Source organism: Pempheris klunzingeri, chromosome 17 (genome assembly GCF_042242105.1).
Source record: "Pempheris klunzingeri isolate RE-2024b chromosome 17, fPemKlu1.hap1, whole genome shotgun sequence".
Lineage (NCBI taxonomy): Eukaryota > Metazoa > Chordata > Actinopteri > Acropomatiformes > Pempheridae > Pempheris > Pempheris klunzingeri.
Genome location: NC_092028.1, coordinates 6,631,775 through 6,650,285, shown reverse-complemented (window position 1 = coordinate 6,650,285; position 18,511 = coordinate 6,631,775). Strand labels below are relative to the sequence as shown.

Below are 18,511 nucleotides of genomic sequence, written 5' to 3'. Positions count from 1 at the left end.
AGATTCCACACTCTGGATGGAAGGGCAGAGAGAAGTGCCCTTTGAGCAAGGCATGTCAACCTCTGTACCAGAAGACTGTGGAAGACTGAGCAAGTTCCTAGAAAGAAGCATGCAATCTCATCAAACCATAAAACTTAAATAGAAAACAGCCGAGATGGGCCTGGTGTCCATCTCAGGAATAAAACGCTTGATTTAAAAAAAAGTCAGATCTTGCTGTTCTCCAGGTGGGAGTCGATGTGTTTGATGAGGGCATCATCAGGGTAGCCCGTTGGGAAGGTCAGCTGACACAGTGGACAGCTACGAACAGCACTCTCTTCTGACTCCATCCATAACTACAGACAGACAAAGGTTTCAAATTATTCAACCTGAAATTACAGGAAACTCCTACAATCTAACTTTCACAGAAGCTAAATTAAAGGGGTCTGCAGCTTATCTTAAAAGCACTTTTTATCAACAACACTATTTGCACCCAGATGTCAGTAATGAACAATACTATTTGCTCCTGCGTGTAAATAGCCACTATGGCTGTGTGTGTGTGTGTACTGATACTCTACACAGAATCATTGATCCACTGATTCTGTCCCAAATTTCACATGCTGGATAAGAGTCCAGGCCTACATGCCCATATTGAGTCATACTCATAGCTGTACCTACTGACAACAGGAAGTTAGCCTCAAGTGACAAGGATCAAAGGTGATCAGACATTTACATGCTGTGGTCTGTTGCCAGATTGTGGACACAGGAAGAGATATTCATCTTACTTCCGTTGAGGAACGGAGATGTCAAGCATTCATGAAAATTAACTGCCACACTGACCAGTAGCAACACACAACAATGTGCCCAGAGTGTGAGGGGCCTGTTCAACGCTGCTTGCAGTTATTGCTTTTATCATTATTTTGCTCCCTGCAAAGTACAGCAAAAAATGGGCTTGGGCATGGCAAGGGGGCTCCATAGTGCCCCCTACTAGGTACTAAAGGGCAAGCAGGCTCAACAGTGCCCGCCCATTTCAACAAAGTAGCCCTTGTGGCATGTTTCACCTAGATGTACAAAATTTGGTAGGCATGTCCATGATATCTAGACCTAAAAAAGTCTCCTGGTGCCATGACCTAAACACAACAGGAAGACGGACATTTTGAATTCAGTGTGAAGTTTTAGTGTCAAAAATGCTTTAGGACATTCTGCACTTTTTTAATCGACCAGCAGAAGGCAGTGCTGCCTTGCAAATGGATATGAACCTCTTTTGAAAAGGGTGTAAATGCTTCACAGATACCATTTCTTTGCTGATGCCCAGTTTGCACAACATTACACGTGTAATGTGCATAGTTGATATCTCTATTGTCTGATCATGAGTAGAATGACCACTGTACATATTTCTTGTGAGATTTGCGAGTTTCTTGTGTGAATTGGTACTCAGTGATTCACTGATTCTACCCCAAATCTCACATACTGGATAGATAGGCCTGAAGAAACATCTGCATGCCTTTATTGAGTTATAGTCATATGACCAGCTAATGGCAATGATCAGCCTCATGTGACCACATTAAGTACATTAAGTTCATTTTCTCTACTGTTAGATTTTGGACACAGGAAGTGATATTCATTGTACTTACATTCAGGCATTGTCCAATGTTCACAAAAATTTAGAGCCATATCAACCGACCTCCAGTAGCAACAGGGGGCACTAAAAATGCCACAAACGCATATCTCAAAACTAGTATACAAATACAAACAATTTCACCAGTTTTGAAGGGGGTCAAATAGCAACACATTGAGGTGATGATGAATCAAATGTGTGGTTGGTCACACTCCATCTTTAAACAGAATTAAACTGGCTGAAGTGAATTTGCTCACCTTTTTGAAACCCGAAACCCACTTGTTGCTGCTCACAATGTTAATTTTGGTTAACTGAGCTGTTTCCTTCCGTTGAGCGAAATAGGTCAGTGGCTATATTTATTATTTGATGTCTTCCACGCTGGCTCAGTTTCCCCTGGATTGCGCCAGACGAATGAAACTTGGCCTTATAACTGGAAATGACTTGCACACATTCTACAAAAAAGCTGAAATACATTTTTGTTTATAAATTATAGAAGATTGTTAAAAAAAAAACATAGACGGCATCAATACTCAGAAACTCTTCTGGAGCTGGAAGTTGAAGACCTCCCTGACAGGTGCCTCCAACAGACATTACCAGCAAACCCTCACTACACGTTTGGGTTTACCGGGTCTATCTGGCAGCCTCCCCCGCCATCTGATCCAACTCACCACCAGGTGGTGATCAGTTCACAGCTCTGCACCTCTCTTCACCTGAATGTCCAAGACATACGGTTGCAGATCCGATGACACAACCACAAAGTCGATCATAGATCTTAAGCCCCAGGTGGTCTAGTGCTATGTACACTTTTGAACCACCGTATGCTCGAACATGGTGTTCGTTATGGCCAATCCATGCTTAGCACAGAAGTCCAATAACAAAACACCACTCTGGTTCAGATCAGGCAGAGACTCTTGAGTATCCCCACACCCGCCCGCCTCTCTCTCTGCAACTCCAGCAAAGGAGAGAGTCCAGCCCCTCTCCAGGAGTTTGGTTCCAGAGCCAACACTGTGTGTGGAGGCGAGCCCAACTACATCTAGCTGGTAGCGCTCAGTCTCCCGCACCAGCTCCGGCTCCTTCCCCACCAGAGAGGTGACGTTCCATGTCCCTAGAGCCAGTCTACGATGCCGGGAGTCCACACGCACAGGACCCTGCCGGCTTGCCATGCACCCAACCCCTGTAGCAGCCCCTGTAGCGGCCCCTGTAGCGGCCCCTGCAGGTGGTGAGCCCACAGGGTGTGACTTTTTGGTTTTGTATTCAATACAAAGTTTAATCTTTTTTGGCTGCTGTAATGAACTTGATTAGTTTCCCCACAAAGACTGCAGGGAATTCTAAAAATAATGTGTTATTAATGCAATTCTCATCATTTTCTACTCACGTTAATGGAGGGCCATGACTGAGCATGCTCAGTGTTCATGTAGGGAGGGAGATGGCAGGAGAGGGTGACAGGGCCCTCAGGGGCAGAGAAGGAGGGATGATAGGGCTGTTTCCTTGGAGACGGAAAAGAGGGGTGTAGGGGCTCTTCTCTAGGTGACAATGGGCCAATCCCAATTGCGCCAAGTGTCCGAGGCGGGCTAGCAGCCGGCGATAGGTATGTACATGCATCCTGCAAATTTACACAACATGCAAACCTTCAAAATAAATAATCCATCTCTACAGTCACAAGAAGACCTACACATTATTATCATCAACATCACCTCTTCATCATCAGAGGACTGCGGTGGTGTCACCAGTGGGGTGGGCTCAGGTGGGTTGTCAAGGCGACAGAAGTGATGTATCTGTATGAAAGGAGGGGCAGAGGAGAGCATGATGATTGATCTGAAATGTTTTGCAGTTCCAAGAATATTAGAATAGTGTTTATTTCTAATACAACCCTCCTCAAAAATATCTATGCCTTTTTGTAAGCATGACATGTATGAGGTAATATATTAATGGATAGCAGTGATGGACATTACATCAATACATTACAATAATGCAGTATTGTAATAATAATGTAATAATACAGTTTTGTTAGCTAAGTATACTGTAAATAAAGTATCTATTTGGTATGGTAACCTGACTATTGATGAAAAAAGAGAAGGTTAGAGAAAATAGTAAGAAGAGGCAACAAAGTAAACTCAACTTAATATCAAGCATACAGCGACATAATCTCCACTGACAAGACTTCTTGACATGGCACAATCATAAATTGCCATCAATCTACATCTGATGAACAGTATGTGCTGTTGTTGTGAAGATACATTTTAAAATGGCAATGTAGTAGGCCACACAAGCTCAGAAGAAAGCTACCTGCCTGGATGTACCAACTCACAATCTGAAGGAATAATGATCTGCAGTTTTGTTTCCTGGTTTGATAACTTTGATAATGGTAAATGGTCTATATTTGTTGTAACGCCTTTCTAGTCATTTTGACTAAAAAAAGTACTTTTACATCACATCCTCATTCACTCATTCACACATCATTCATACAGGAGGAGGAGACTATTCTTTCACACATATTCACATATTCACACACTGAACCTATGTTTCAGGAGCTGGGCTTCAGTGTTGGGATTCAGTGTCTTGCCCAAGGACACTTCGAACCACCAACCTTCCGATTGAGGGACGACCCACTCTACCTCTGAGCCACAGCCAAATAATACCCTATAAAACCCAATATTTCTCATAATATCGGACAAATGTATGCATTAAAGCATTGGGTTCTCCGGGTTTCATTTCCTGTTTACATGATTCGTCAAGCAATGTCATTATCTGATTCAGATGGATGGAAAACTTGGACCAGATTTTACTAGACTAACTTGGATTCCAGCACCTATTTGCTTTAATTGATTGTACTTTATCCACTTGAGGTGCATGACAAGTCTGAAGACTATATTGTGCCACATCTTTTATTTCCTCAAAGAGGCACAAACTGGGATTTAAAATGTTTTAGGAGCTCTTATAGTTGGATGACAAACTACTGTTGACTGATGACTCTCATGACTATTCATTCTTCTCTTATACCCTAAGTGGACCAGAGGCTAGGAATAATCAATCACTTCTAATGCATAACTCAATGAAAAGTGACTGTCTTATTATCATTATTATTATATACTGCTGTCTGGAAATGTTCAAGCTAACCCTCGACCAGTTTTTAACCTGAGTACCCCTTCTGAGTTTAAAGACAGTTTTTGGGTTGGTATTATTCACCTAAATGTCTACTTCCTAAATTGGATCTAATGAAAATCTGGGCTAAATCATCTGATACCGATATTCCTGCTTTGTCTGAAAGATGGCTTAACCAATCTATTACAAATAAAAGACATTGCAATTAAGGGTTACAATGTTTTGTTTCATCGTTCTACAGCTCTACAGAACAGAATCCCAAAACGTCTGTGGCTTATTTATATGGATTCAAGCATATTGGAGCTGACTTGTCTTGTGCTTTTGGGTCAGTAGTGGTGTACGGCTTGGAGTTTGGCCATGGATGCCTTCAGCGTTTAGTATGCCCCTTACTGTAGAAACTGAAACCTCAGTGCTGCTGCCACCAAGTCTTGCTGCAGGTCTTTTGCAGTCACTTGAGGGTTTTTTGGCTACCTTTCTCCTCAGAAATCTGGTGGAAGTCGTCAATAGCTTCCCCTTTCTGCCACGTCCACATTATTATTAGTCATATTCCCCTTGTCAGTACTATAGTTGCTGTTATTATTTTGGTCGTTGTTTGTTGTGCATCCAACCCTCCCTCCCTCCCATGTCCCTCCCTCTCTCTCACTCTTTGTCCAACCTCCACTCAACCCGGACCCTGACAGAAAGCCCCCCACCCCCCACCCCACACACACACACCTCTGAGCCTGGTTCTTTTCAAGGTTTCTTCTCATTAAAGAGGATTTTTTCCTGCCACTGTTGTCTAATATAATATCTGATCTAAGCACTTCAAAATTTTGTAGGGCACGTTAGACATTAGGAATGAGGAAATGAGGAAAGTCACTAACTTAATAAAAGCAAATGAAAGCTCTCAGTCTCACCTCAGCACCCAGAGGAAAGCCCAGGTCCAGGGCACAGTGATGAGGACTGCTACTCAGACTGCTGCCCCCACCTCTTCCCCCACCCCCACCTCTTCCTCCTCCTCCTCCTCCTCCTCTCTCTCCACCAGCTCCATGAGCTGAGGCTGGTCTGACCAGGCCCACCAAGGAGGTACGGAGCTGAGGCTGGGTCTGCCCGTAAGCCTGTCTCTCCCCCAGGAGAGTCCTGGGCTTGGGGAGGGTTGATACTGGATCCCTCATCAGGCGAGCTAAAGGCCTCTGGATAGCTGATGGGTCAGACACCTAGGAAAAAGTCAAAAGGTGAAAGGATTTATGCAGTAAATCCATAGTTTCACTGCAGAAGTACATAAGTCTAATTTTCCCTCTTTGGTTACACCAAAATTTCCAGCCTCACCTCTGAGTAACTACGGCGACCCTGGAACTTTGCCCGTAGATGGCTGCTGGTTGACTGATGGGAGTAAGAGGTGGGGCCGTCACTTGGGGACAGAGGAGGAGAGGGAGTGGGGAGGAGCCTGTCAGGGGAGAGTGAGGGCCGCTGGGGGGATGTAGGGGAGAGATGCTGAGAAGCAGGGGAAGGACGAGAGACTGGAGGAGGAAGACAGAGAGAAAGATAAGCTAAAATCTACAAGGGAGTCATCAGATCTAATGAGTCAAGCAGCTAAGCTAAGCTCCAACACTGGCTACAGTCTCTGGTTGTGATCACAGGTCATGGCTTGGCTAATTATTATGACTAGCTGCTGCCATGGCTCTTATTGTGACATGTTATGGTAGTAATTGTGATTAGATTATGCACATTGGGGATTCAGGCTATAGTTGTAGCTGTGACTGTTACGATTACAGAGGCTGTGACACCTCTATTTTCAATGTGTGTACATTAACTAGGGCTTCAGAATCCAAACATTGGTTCAAACGTGAAAAATAAATAAATAGTGGAACTGTTTCAATTAAAAATTTACCATCTATAAAGACAACTGACCATTTGAAGTGGTCCACTGGTCCAGCAGAGCGCACTTTTAAAAATTAGCGTGCATGCTGTATTTATCAGGAAACTTAGCAAATAAATAATATAACTCACTGGGTGTTGAGGTGACACAAAATCATGTAAGAAGTGGATCTATGCAATAAAAATCACGCAGACAAACACACACACACTTTCACCATGTCTGAAGGACATCCTCTAACCATGAGACTACCTTGTGCTTTAAGATATCTAATGATACCACAGAGTCAGTCAGGTGACCCACCTGGCTCCTGTGAAACATGTTGCAGAAGGTCACTCTGTTTCACAGCCAGATTGTGTACACGACTCAGCTCTTCTGTTAGTTCAGTGTAGGCTAAAGCTAGGTTCACTCTGTAACAGAAAGAAAAGGACTGAATAAATTAAGACAAATATACAAACTGACACATACTGTAGACTGGTTTCAAAATGTTCTCCTGTTTGAAATAAGACTCACTGTTCGTCCCCGGCTTTCTTTATCCATTCTACGTCACAGTGCTCACAGTGGGCGGACAACTCTTGGGACTGACAAAGAGACACAGAGCTATGGTGAGGGCTGAAGCACTTCATAACTTATCAAAAACATTTTTAAATGGTAGATGCACTTGTACAGCGCCTTGCAGAGCACCATTGCAGTCTTATCAACCACTAACATTCACATTCACCCATTCACAAACAATTCATACACTGATGGGAGGTTGCCAATCTGCTATCAGGAGGAAATGAATGAATTACACACAATGTCTTTCCAAGATAAGGATACTGCGACATACAGATTGAGGAAGCGAGCTGATCGAGCCACCAATTTTCTGATTGGTGAATGACCCACTTTACTTCTGAGCTTCTTGATTGATTGATTGATTGATTTATTGATTGATTGATCCATTGATTTTATCTATGTATAGCACTGTATAGCACCTCTGTAAACAAGGAAAAAGATAGAAAATTTAACTGATTCAGTCTCATAAAACAACTAAACTATTAATTTGGTATTATGATTAATAATCAACTTAATGACTAAAACCAAAATTACCATATTGATAGCTAATAGTACTTGACAGAGTAGAGGTTGGCAGTATTCACTCTTGTACAACATTGAAGAAGACATTGTGTATTAAAACATTTATTAAAACATAACAAAGTCAAACATACAAACAATATAACCAAGTGTGACTGGCTAACAAACAATAGGGAGAGTGTGTGTGTTTGGGGGGGTATTTAACTTAGTTTCATCTCTCAGTCAAGTCCTATTTGTAAAGCTGTATGTCTGATTGTGTAGGCTAAAGGTGCCAGGTTAGGAAAATATGGTTAGTTGCATACAAGAACCCGTGTCTATGTGAGCAAGTGAACATTAACTTCACTTAATGACTGCACAGTAAACTACAAAACATCACAATGATCAAACTCAATGAACAATGAAGCAAATCAAAACCAATACATTAACAAGGTTAAACCATTGCTTAGCCATGTATACAGTTATGCTATGCTATAAATGCTCAGTTAGAGTTTGTTACAAGTCCTCAAAAGGGAAGAAGAAGGGTCCTTCAGTGTGCTTCTTCTTAGCTTGTTGATGAGTTGTTGATGGGGCTGGAAGGGTGTAGTTCTTTGTTCTTGCTGTCCTGGTTGCAGGCTAGAGGAATCCGGTCACTCCTTTGTTCCTTGCCTGTTAGCAGTTCGATGCAAACTTGCTGGTGTGCTGCTGTTGCTCTGAAGATCAGCTGGCAGACTTCAGGTCAGACCTGCTGGTACTGAGAAACTTGGTTCAGGCAGGGCTTCGTGTCGCTGCCATGAAAAATGTGGTCTGCTTGGTACAGGCCACACTGAGGCTGGAACTGAAGGAGAAAGCTGCAGGCCTGTAACTGGACCATCAGGGGTCCAGGTGAGACGAGGTGCAAGGCTTGAGCTGGTCGAGAAGTCAGAGAGACCAGAACAGAGCTGGACTCTCAGGGGTCCAGGGGAGAAGTGTGAGAGAGAGCAGTGGTGGAGCTCTGGTTTTGTTGACCTGAGGTTGTGGTGTTTGTCACACACTGACCAATGGTGGCTGTAAATCTGAGTCCAGGGGTGCACGAAGCATGTATATGTGAAACTAAAGGACTCTGGGAAACTGAGTTCAGAGAGGGAGCCCCTTGTTCAAAAGACAAAGAAACATATAGCCCTCACCATTTCTGGTGGGCCCAACATAAATGTACCCTGGAGTTGGTCGTTATTTTTTGCTTTTCATGTTTCTTGGATAATAAATCTTCAGTACCTGTTGCCTTCCAGTGCTTATCCATTTGGGTACAGCCCCAAGGCTGTCCAACTGAGGTCTGTGACTCTGTCTTTCTACTTCCAGGACATTTGCTCCTTCCAATGCTTTTGCATTTGGGTGCACCTGCCTACAAGCTGTGACAACTTTACTTCCATCGTTAACATACAGGGGCTAATTTGTTCAACAGAGATAATCATATATCATAATTATATAGTTACATTTAAAAATAATGTCATTGTATTTGGTGGACTATTTTCAGCTGTGGATTAATCCACATTTGGTACTACAGTGAGTGTTTTGGGCAACAGAATGGTGTGTGTGATTGAGGCAAAATGTGTGTCCATGGTGATGAAGTAACATCCACCGAAATAGTGTAGCTAAGCAACTTGTTTTTCATAGTTTTTGGACAACAATGGCACAGAGGATCAAGGTATCAGGCTTTGATATACACACAATACTTGTTAGTGGATAGAGTTATTGTTAGTTTGGGTCTGCACATGAGGTTTGTTGACAATTAACTATAAAATATTACTACCCCTAAGTTTTCAGTTCATACTCACAAGTGCAATACCTAACAATGTTAATGTCACAACAACATAATGTCATGTCCCGTCGTATCTGTTAAGTTTGTCTAGTTCCCTCGTGCCTAGTCTTGTCTCCCACTTCCTGTTTTATTGTGAAATCTAACTCTCCTCTCGTTTCAGGCTGTTTGACTTCCTGCCCTTGTGTGTTTCCCGCCATTGTGATTGTCTCCCCTGCCCTGATTGCTTCCACCTGTTTCCCATTTCCTCATGTATAAATAGTCTGCGTCTCCCTTTGTCCTGTGCCAGATAGTCTTGTCTTGTTCAAGCGTCCATGTTGCCATTGAAATCAAGAGTTGTTCAACTGCCTGAGAGTGTTTGGTGTCGTGCATTTGAGTCCTTCCCGATTCTTGGTCCAAGACGTAATACATAACAAAAAATAAAATGTTTACTTTCTAGCATTTACCTGGATTAGTTTTTCATACTTCAAAGCTTAAAATTCTATAATTTGCTATTGCCACAGCAAAATGTCTAACAAATTCATACAGTGGAAATACACTGAACAAAATTATAACACTTATAACACTTTTGTTTTTGCTCCCATTTTTCATGAGCTGAACTCAAAGATCTAAAACATTTCTCTCAAATATTGTTCACAAATCTGTCTAAATCTGTGTTAGTGAGCACTTCTCCTTTGCCGAGATAATCCATCCCACTTCACAGGTGTGGCATATCAAGATGGTGATTAGACAGAATGGATATTGCACAGGTGCGCCTTAGACTGGCCACAATAAAATGACTGTGCGAAGTTGCTGGATATTGGCAGGAACTGGAACACGCTGTCGTATATGCCAATCCAGAGCATCCCAAACAAGCTCAATGGGTGACATGTCCGGTGAGTATGCTGGCCATGCAAGAACTGGGCTGTTTTCAGCTTCCAGGAATTGTGTACAGATCCTTGCAACGTGGGGCCATGCATTATCATGCTGCAACATGAGGTGATGTTCGTGGATGAATGGCACAACAATGGGCCTCAGGATCTCGTCACGGAATCTCTGTGCATTCAAAATGCCATCAATAAAATGCACCTGTGTTTGTTGTCCATAACATACGCCTGCCCATACCATAACCCCATCGCCACCATGGGCCACTCGATCCACAACGTTGACATCAGCAAACCGCCCACCCACAAGACGCCACACACGCTGTCTGCCATCTGCCCTGAACAGTGAAAACCGGGATTCATCTGTGAAGAGAACACCTCTCCAACGTGCCAGACGCCATCGAATGTGAGCATTTGTCCACTCAAGTCAGTTACAACGACGAACTGCAGTCAGGTCGAGACCCCGATGAGGATGACGAGCATGCAGATGAGCTTCCCTGAGATGGTTTCTAACAGTTTGTGCAGAAATTCTTTGGTTATGAAAACCGATTGTTGCAGCAGCTGTCCGGGTGGCTGGTCTCAGACAATCTTGGAGGTGAACATGCTGGATGTGGAGGTCCTGGGCTAGTGTGGTTACACATGGTCTGCGGTTGTGAGGCCGGTTGGATGTACTGCCAAATTGTCTGAAACGCCTTTGGAGATGGCTTATGGTAGAGAAATGAACATTCAACTCACGGGCAACAGCTCTGGTGGACATTCCTGCAGTCAGCATGCCAATTGCACGCTCCCTCAAAACTTGCGACATCTGTGGCATTGTGCTGTGTGATAACTGAACATTTTAGAGTAGCCTTTTATTGTGGCCAGTCTAAGGCACACCTGTGCAATATTCATGCTGTCTAATCAGCATCTTGATATGCCACACCTGTGAGGTGGGATGGATTATCTCGGCAAAGGAGAAGTGCTCACTAACACAGATTTAGACAGATTTGCGAACAATATTTGAGAGAAATGGTTTTTTTTGTATATAGAAAATGTTTTAGATCTTTGAGTTCAGCTCATGAAAAATGGGAGCAAAAACAAAAGTGTTGCGTTTATATTTTTGTTCAGTGTACATTTATTCAGTTCAATTATATATGTTGTGCTTCACTATACGGTGAATAGCACATGGTGAAGACCGCATGTTTCTTTGTCTGTGGAACAGACAGTTAAAAACAAACAGTGAAAAAGCAAGTTAAAAAGTAAAAAAAAATGTAAAAAACGAGGGGTGGGAGATCTGCAGAGTGATGTTACAGTGAGTAGGCTTGTTTAAACAGGTGGGTTTTGAGGTGAGATTTGAAGATGGTCAAAGTGTTGATGTTCCTGATGTCCGGTGGGAGGGAGTTCCAGAGGCAGGGGGCAGAGCGGCTGAAGGCTCTGGACCCCATGACCCCATGACCCCATGCCTCAGTGTGGCCTGTACCAGAGCAGCCACCTCCTTCATGGTAGCGACACAAGGTCCTGCCTGAAGTAAGCAGATCAGCGCCAGCAGGTACGACCCAGAGTCTGCCAGCTGATAACCAGAACCAACAACAGGAGCACACCAGCAAGTTGGTATCAAGCTGCTAACTAGCCAGAATCAAGGAGCGACTGGATTCCTCCAGCCTGTAACCACAGCAAGGACACAAAAGAACCACACCCTTCCTCCAGCAACAGGCTGAGAAAGCAGCATCCTCAAGGACACTTCTTCTCCCCTTTAAGGACTGGTAACAAACTCTAACTGGGCATAATTAGCATAGCATTACTGCATACATGGTTTACCCCTGTTAATGTATTGACTTGCTTTAATGTTCACTGAGTTTGATTATTGTGATGTGTTGTAGTTACTGTGTAGCCATTAAGTTTAGTTGATGTTAGTTTGTTCACACAGACACAGAGTCTACACACAACTAACCAACTTTTCTTAACCAGGCACCTTTATCTCACACACACACACAGTTTCCAACAGGCCACTGAGGGACAAAGCTAAGCTAACAGCACTTAGCTTCCTTTGTCTCCTTTGCCCCACACCCCAGGGGGGCTGGCCATCACCGTTTGGGCTCTCCCCCACCTTTGTGGGCCCATCTCACATTCCTCAACACTGCCAACCTCTACACTGTCAAGAACTCCAAAATCCTTCAGCTAGCTATCAATGTGGTAATTTTGGTAGTAATTATTAAATTAATTATAAAACATAATTCCAAATTGATAGTTTAGTACTTTCATGAGACTAAATCAATTAAAACGGCTGTCTTTTCCTCGTTTTTCGAGGTGGTGCCCCAATCGAGGTGGACTTTATTCAAAGTTCCATTCATTTTAATAATTATTAATTATCTTTGATAATTATTAATTATTTCTGACAGCCAAATTGAACATTACCACTTGTTAAAGCACAACATATACATAACTAGTAAATTAAGAGTGAATTTGCAAATAGTCCTGGTGCCCTTACTTAGGAATTTTATTCTCTAAAAATGGCCATAGTCTAGAGGCCTGCAGTAGAGTTAAAGGTTCTGATAGATGTGTCAATATCCAGTCTTTTAAGCATGAGACCTACCAGTCTCTGTGCTTCCTTGAGCTGGGCTACCTCTTGTTGCAGCCTCTTAAGCTCGGCCTTCAGTTCCTTCTCTCTCCGACAGGCTCCTTCTGCTTGGAGGCGGGCCCCTTCCAGTTCAGCCTCCAGTCGCTGCAGCTTCAGGTCTGACAGTGCGTCCAGACTACGGGAGCTTTGCAGTGTTGGCCCGCGGCCCTCTGACAGAACCACAACGCACACCAGCTTTAATCTGTGTCATCGATACTCCTTGGTTCTAGTTTTCTAGTCTCAGTGATATGAATGGAAGAATAAACTTAAATTCCTAAATTAGTAGTGTTTTCTTACATGTTTGTGGTTGGTAGTAATGTTGAGTTCAAGGTTTATTTGGATGCATTTCTTTATAACATGAAATCGACGATCGCCAGCTCAAAATGAGAAGCTGCAACTACTACTTTTGTTACTGCATTACTGCTCTTCAATGACAATGACAATTACATTGATCTATATGGGTCTGCTACTGACCCAAACTGAACACACCTCTGGGTACATCCAGACTGGCATGGAGTTGAGACTGATGTGCGTCTTTGCTGCGGAGTTGAGCGGTGAGATTTTGAAAGGAAGATTCTCTCTGTCTGAGAGCCGACTCCAGACTGCAGATCCGCTCAACATGCTGCTCTGCTAGAGTCGTCTGACACATACAAACACATGCGTTAAACTGGAGCCAAATTTGCTGCTTAACACTGTGGCACAAAACATCCTTAGGAGGAAACGTTGCTCTGTGTGTGTGTGTGTGTGTGTGTGTTGTGTGTGTGTGTTTACCATCTTATCCAGGTCTCTCTGAACATTGCTTTTCTCCAAGTGAATCTTTTCGTAAGCCTGGATGACTTCCGCCAACCTTTCTTCTCTCTCCTTACTCTTTTGGAGCTGGACAAACAGAGAGAGGAGAAACCTCTTAGACTTTGCTTTAGTAGATAGTTCCGGTTTACTTCAGTCTTTGCTTTGTCCTGTCCCTTGTTGATGGTTAATTCTGAAATCTGCGAAAGCAGTGACCATAGTGATATGGGTCACATTTACACCTTTCAAGTATTTTCAAGTACACCTTTCAACAAATCCAGACACTTTTATTTTACCACATGAATGCATTTCAAAGTGAACTGACTATACTGAATCACCAATGTCACTGAACAAATCTTTGAACTGAACTAAATGAGGTGATCTCCTTAATCTCCCTGTCCACACCACAAATCTGATTGCAATCCATATTGGTTTTCCCAGGCTACATGTGTAACCGGGTCTGTGTAATACAGTGGCGGGCCGTTCATTTTACACCTGGGCCTTAAGTGGCATCCTACCTGAATCAAACCACCTCTTAATACCATCATTATGACGCCACGGCTATAGAAACCATCAATATTATACAGAAAGGCAGTATAACAGGACGTTGCATCGCAGACAGGTATCTCGTGCTGGAGAATGAATGTCACCACTAAAGCAAGAAACCCAATTAAAAGAATTCAACAAGTCTCCTTTCACTGCAGCTACAGCTGCGCTAATGTGCACCTGCTCCATATACATCAAACACTCTAACCACCGACTCGGCTCCAAACACAGAGTCGTTCAGTTGCCAATATCAGGCATTCCCAGCAATACAATTTGCTCCTCTGAGCCTGTAAGCCAAAGGTATCGCTCGTAGTTGCTGACCTGAAAGTGGTGGACAAACGCTTTTCCTGGCTGGGACAGGCTTGCTAGCTTCGGGGTGGGCTGGCATTTCCTCCAAATGTCCAGCTTTTCTTGGAAAGTCCGCCTTGAAAATGGATTTCTAAGTAGATCTGTGACCAAATTAACATCTTCTCCACCGTCAGCCATTGTGGGTTAAAAAAAAACTGCTATTAATACTTACGATTATGATAAAGTTTTAGCTTGTTCAGGTCGCTACAGATAAGAATCGCTAGCTTTGGCTAAGCTCTCTGACCAGCCAGAGGACGTGAAAATACTAACGTCATCGTACGCCTGCTAGATGGCCCTGGGGTCACCAACTCGAAATCTGATTGGTTAAAGCAACAGTTTCATTGCGACGTATTTTAAGCTACGGGCGCCTGCACTTTTGATTCTGAAGGCCTCAGGGCAGATTTCTTTGACCCTGGCAACACATGATGGCTGAAATATGATTGGATAAAAGCTCTAATATAGACATACACTGCTGGAAGCACCCCAGCCCAGAGACACGCTATGAAATGAAGAGCATAGGCTATCAGGAATAATCTAAAAAGATTAATGGGAAAATATTAAAACGTAAATCAGTGATTCTGAGTTTAGGCCAGCAGAGAAGGCCTTGCTGGCCCTGACGGCCCACCACTGGTGTAATATATACAGAGGTATGTGACTCCAATTGCCATAAATCCACTTGTGTAGGTTTAGTGGTTCTCGGGTGCTCTCTCTCAGGAAATAAATGCCACTGGTAGAGGCCAGTTCTTTAGAGATATCCTGGAGGTAGGTTATTTAGCTCGGAATGTCGCAAAAAGTTAGTAAATGTTATGTCTCGTTGTGTTGCCTTCGTGGTGACGCAGTGTTTCTGGTGGCCAACCTTGTCAGTGACATTTCAGAGTATGTGTCTGCCTGTGTGATCTGTGAGATGAACAAGCGCAGATGGGACTGTTGCATCCGCTGCCCCTGGAACGCCCCTGGTCGCACATCTCTGTGGACTTCGTCACTGGTTTACCACCCTCTAAAGGTAACACAACAGTTTTGACGGTGGTGGACTGTTTTTTGAAAATGACTCATTTTATTGCCTTACCCAAGCTGCCGTCTGCTAAACAGACAGCAGAGATCATGATGCACCACGTTTTTAGAATTCATGGACTACCTACAGACATTGTTTCGGACCGGGGTCCCCAATTCATGGCAGGATTCTGGAAAGAGTTTTGCCATTTACTGGGGGCCACAGTCAGCCTGTCGTCTGGTTACCATCCACAATCAAATGGCCAGACGGAACGCTTGAGACTTGAGACATGTTTACGCTGTCTAGTCTCTCAGAACCAGACTACCTGGAGCGACCACCTGACATGGGTGGAATATCCACATAACACTCTCCCCACCTCAGCTACAAGACTCTCGCCCTTCCAGCCCCCATTGTTTCAGGCCAACGAGGGGGAGGTCACAGTTCCGTCGGTGCAGGCAGTGGTGAGACGCTGTCGGCGAGTCTGGGCAGCGGCTCGTCGGGTTCTACTGCGAAACCAGGAGCGGATGAAGACGACGGCGGATCGCATCGGCCAAAGGGTTTGGCTATCTACAAAGGACCTTCCCCTCCACGTCCATTCTCCAAAGCTCACCCCAAGGTTTGTGGGTCCTTTTCCCATAGAAAGAATAATTAGGGCCCGAGCACCCGCGGTGCAAGGACCCTATTGAAATTCGTGAATGAAAGACATGCAAGGAAGGAAACATATCAGGGGCACAAACATCAAGAGGTGTGGGGACCTCATGGGGCCCGAGTACCAAGGGGTCGAACCCGAGCACCAGGGGGACGAAAACATAGTTGAAATGCAAGGAATTATTATTGTTTATCTCTGTCCGAAACAAACGCAAATTTGGGGGCCTGAACATGCACAAAAAGTCAGGAAAATTTGCACACGCATCAGTTGAGGTGAACAATTTCGTATTTTATGGGTCTCACAAATGGGTGTGGCAAAATGGCTCTACAGCGCCCCCTACAAATTTCGGTGAACTAGCCCCGGGGCTACGTTTCACCTACATGTACAGAATTTGGTACATATATGCAGGATGATGAGATCTACAAAAAAGTCTCTTGGAGCGTTGACCTAAACCAAACAGGAAGTTGGCTATTTTGAATTGCGTGTCAAAAATTTGTGAAAAATAGGGGTTATAAATGAACAAATAGTCTGAGGGGGTTGAAGCGATCGACTTCAAACTTGGTCAGCTGGAAACAGCAGAAGCAATATCAACTATGAAAACTTATTAAAAGCTTTGACATAACTTTAACGGTTTGGGCGTGGCGAGCTGTCAAAATTCAGTGTCTCGCAGTCAAACAGGAAGTTGTTAATAACTTTACATGTTTGATGAGAGTCCCGCCCTGAAGATGATTTCATGTCAATATTCATTCTAAGTCACAGCGCCACCTTGTGGCGACAGGAAATGCTATGTTTTACACTATGATGGCTCAAGACCAGCCAGTTGATAAGATCCATTTCACATTTGGTCAGGAAAGCCTCAAGATGTTGATGTTGGTCCGGAGCGAACACCATGAGTCTAAATCAAAAGCTGCTGCCGTGGCGACGCAGCAACCTTCGATCGAAAATTTTCCTTCATCATGAGCATTAAAAGTGCTGTAACTCCACTGTACAAGGTCTTCACCAAATTTATACAGTTTGATTCAGTCTGGCTCTGAAGACATGTACATGCCAATTTTTAACCATAGTCATAGCGCCACCTAGTGGCAGGAGGAAGTGCACGTTTTTTTCTCGGACATCTCTCTCTCTCTTAGCAGGTTAACCACACACACCTCAAATTTGGGCCAAACATTCTCAAGACGTGGATGATGCAAACTTATGAAGCTCTTGAGGTTTCGTCAAACGCTGTCCCCGTGGCAACGCCTCGTTCGCCATGAAAAGTGACGTTTGTTTTGAAGGTTAAACATGCATGCACACTCACCAAATTTGGCATACATGTCAGGCCCAAAATAAGTCATTTGATTTGGTTCACATGTTTGCGTGGGGCAAAATGGCTCTACGGCGCCCCCAACAAAACTTTGACGAACTAGCCCCAGGGCTACGTTTCACCTACATGTACCAAATTTGGTATATTTATGCAGGACAATGAGACCTACAATAAAGCCTCTTGGAGCGTTGGCCTAAACCCAACAGGAAGTCGGCCATTTTGAATTAAGGGTAAACATTTCAGCGATTTACTGGGGTCGTAAATGAGGGAACTAGTCCGAGGGGGTTGAAGCGATCGACTTCAAACTTGGTCAGCTGGTAGAAACAATATCAACGATGAAAAGTTATTTAAAGCTTTGACATAACTTTTACGGTTTGGGCGTGGTGAGCTGTCAAAGTTTAGTGTCTCGCCATGGCACGGAAAGTTCTTCTAAGTTCAGTGTAGATTCTCCAGTGTGTTTCACACTTCTCATGTTTAGTCAGAAAAGCCTCAAGACCGTCACAGTGTAGTCAGCACTTCATATACTGGAATATAGGATGGCATTAGCGGCTGTTCTCTAGAGCAACATAGGGGACACAGGAAGTGATGTGTAACTCTTTCACACGCTCTCCGACATACATGCAAATTCTGAGCCATGTGGAAGGGTCGGAGTCTGGCAACGGGACGAAGCCGCTGCATACCCCGACGTGCACGGAGGTGCGAGGGCCCTCCACCGCTGCTTGCAGCTTTAATTAACCCTGTTTCCGTCCGTCTACGTCTACCCAGGTCACTCAAGGTCCACCCTACATTTCATGTCAGCAAAATAAAACCAGTCAAAGACAGTCCCATGGTCCCTCCTACCAAACCACCTTCGCCGCCTCGGATGGTCGACGGGGGCCAGGTGTACACTGTCAAGAAGCTGTGGGGCGTCCGAAAGAGGGGTCGGGGACGTCAGTTCCTAGTGGACTGGGAAGGCTACGGCCTGGAGGAGAGGTCCTGGGTCCCAGCCGGATACATCTTGGACCAGGACCTCATCAAGGATTTTTACAGGTGT

The 18,511-nt window shown here is 44.1% G+C and overlaps 1 pseudogene; it reads right to left on the bottom strand.

Annotated features, from left to right (window-relative positions):
* Window positions 1-203: 203 nt before the first annotated feature.
* Window positions 204-18,511, bottom strand: part of LOC139217283 (TANK-binding kinase 1-binding protein 1-like) — a 30,752-nt pseudogene continuing 12,444 nt past the window's right edge.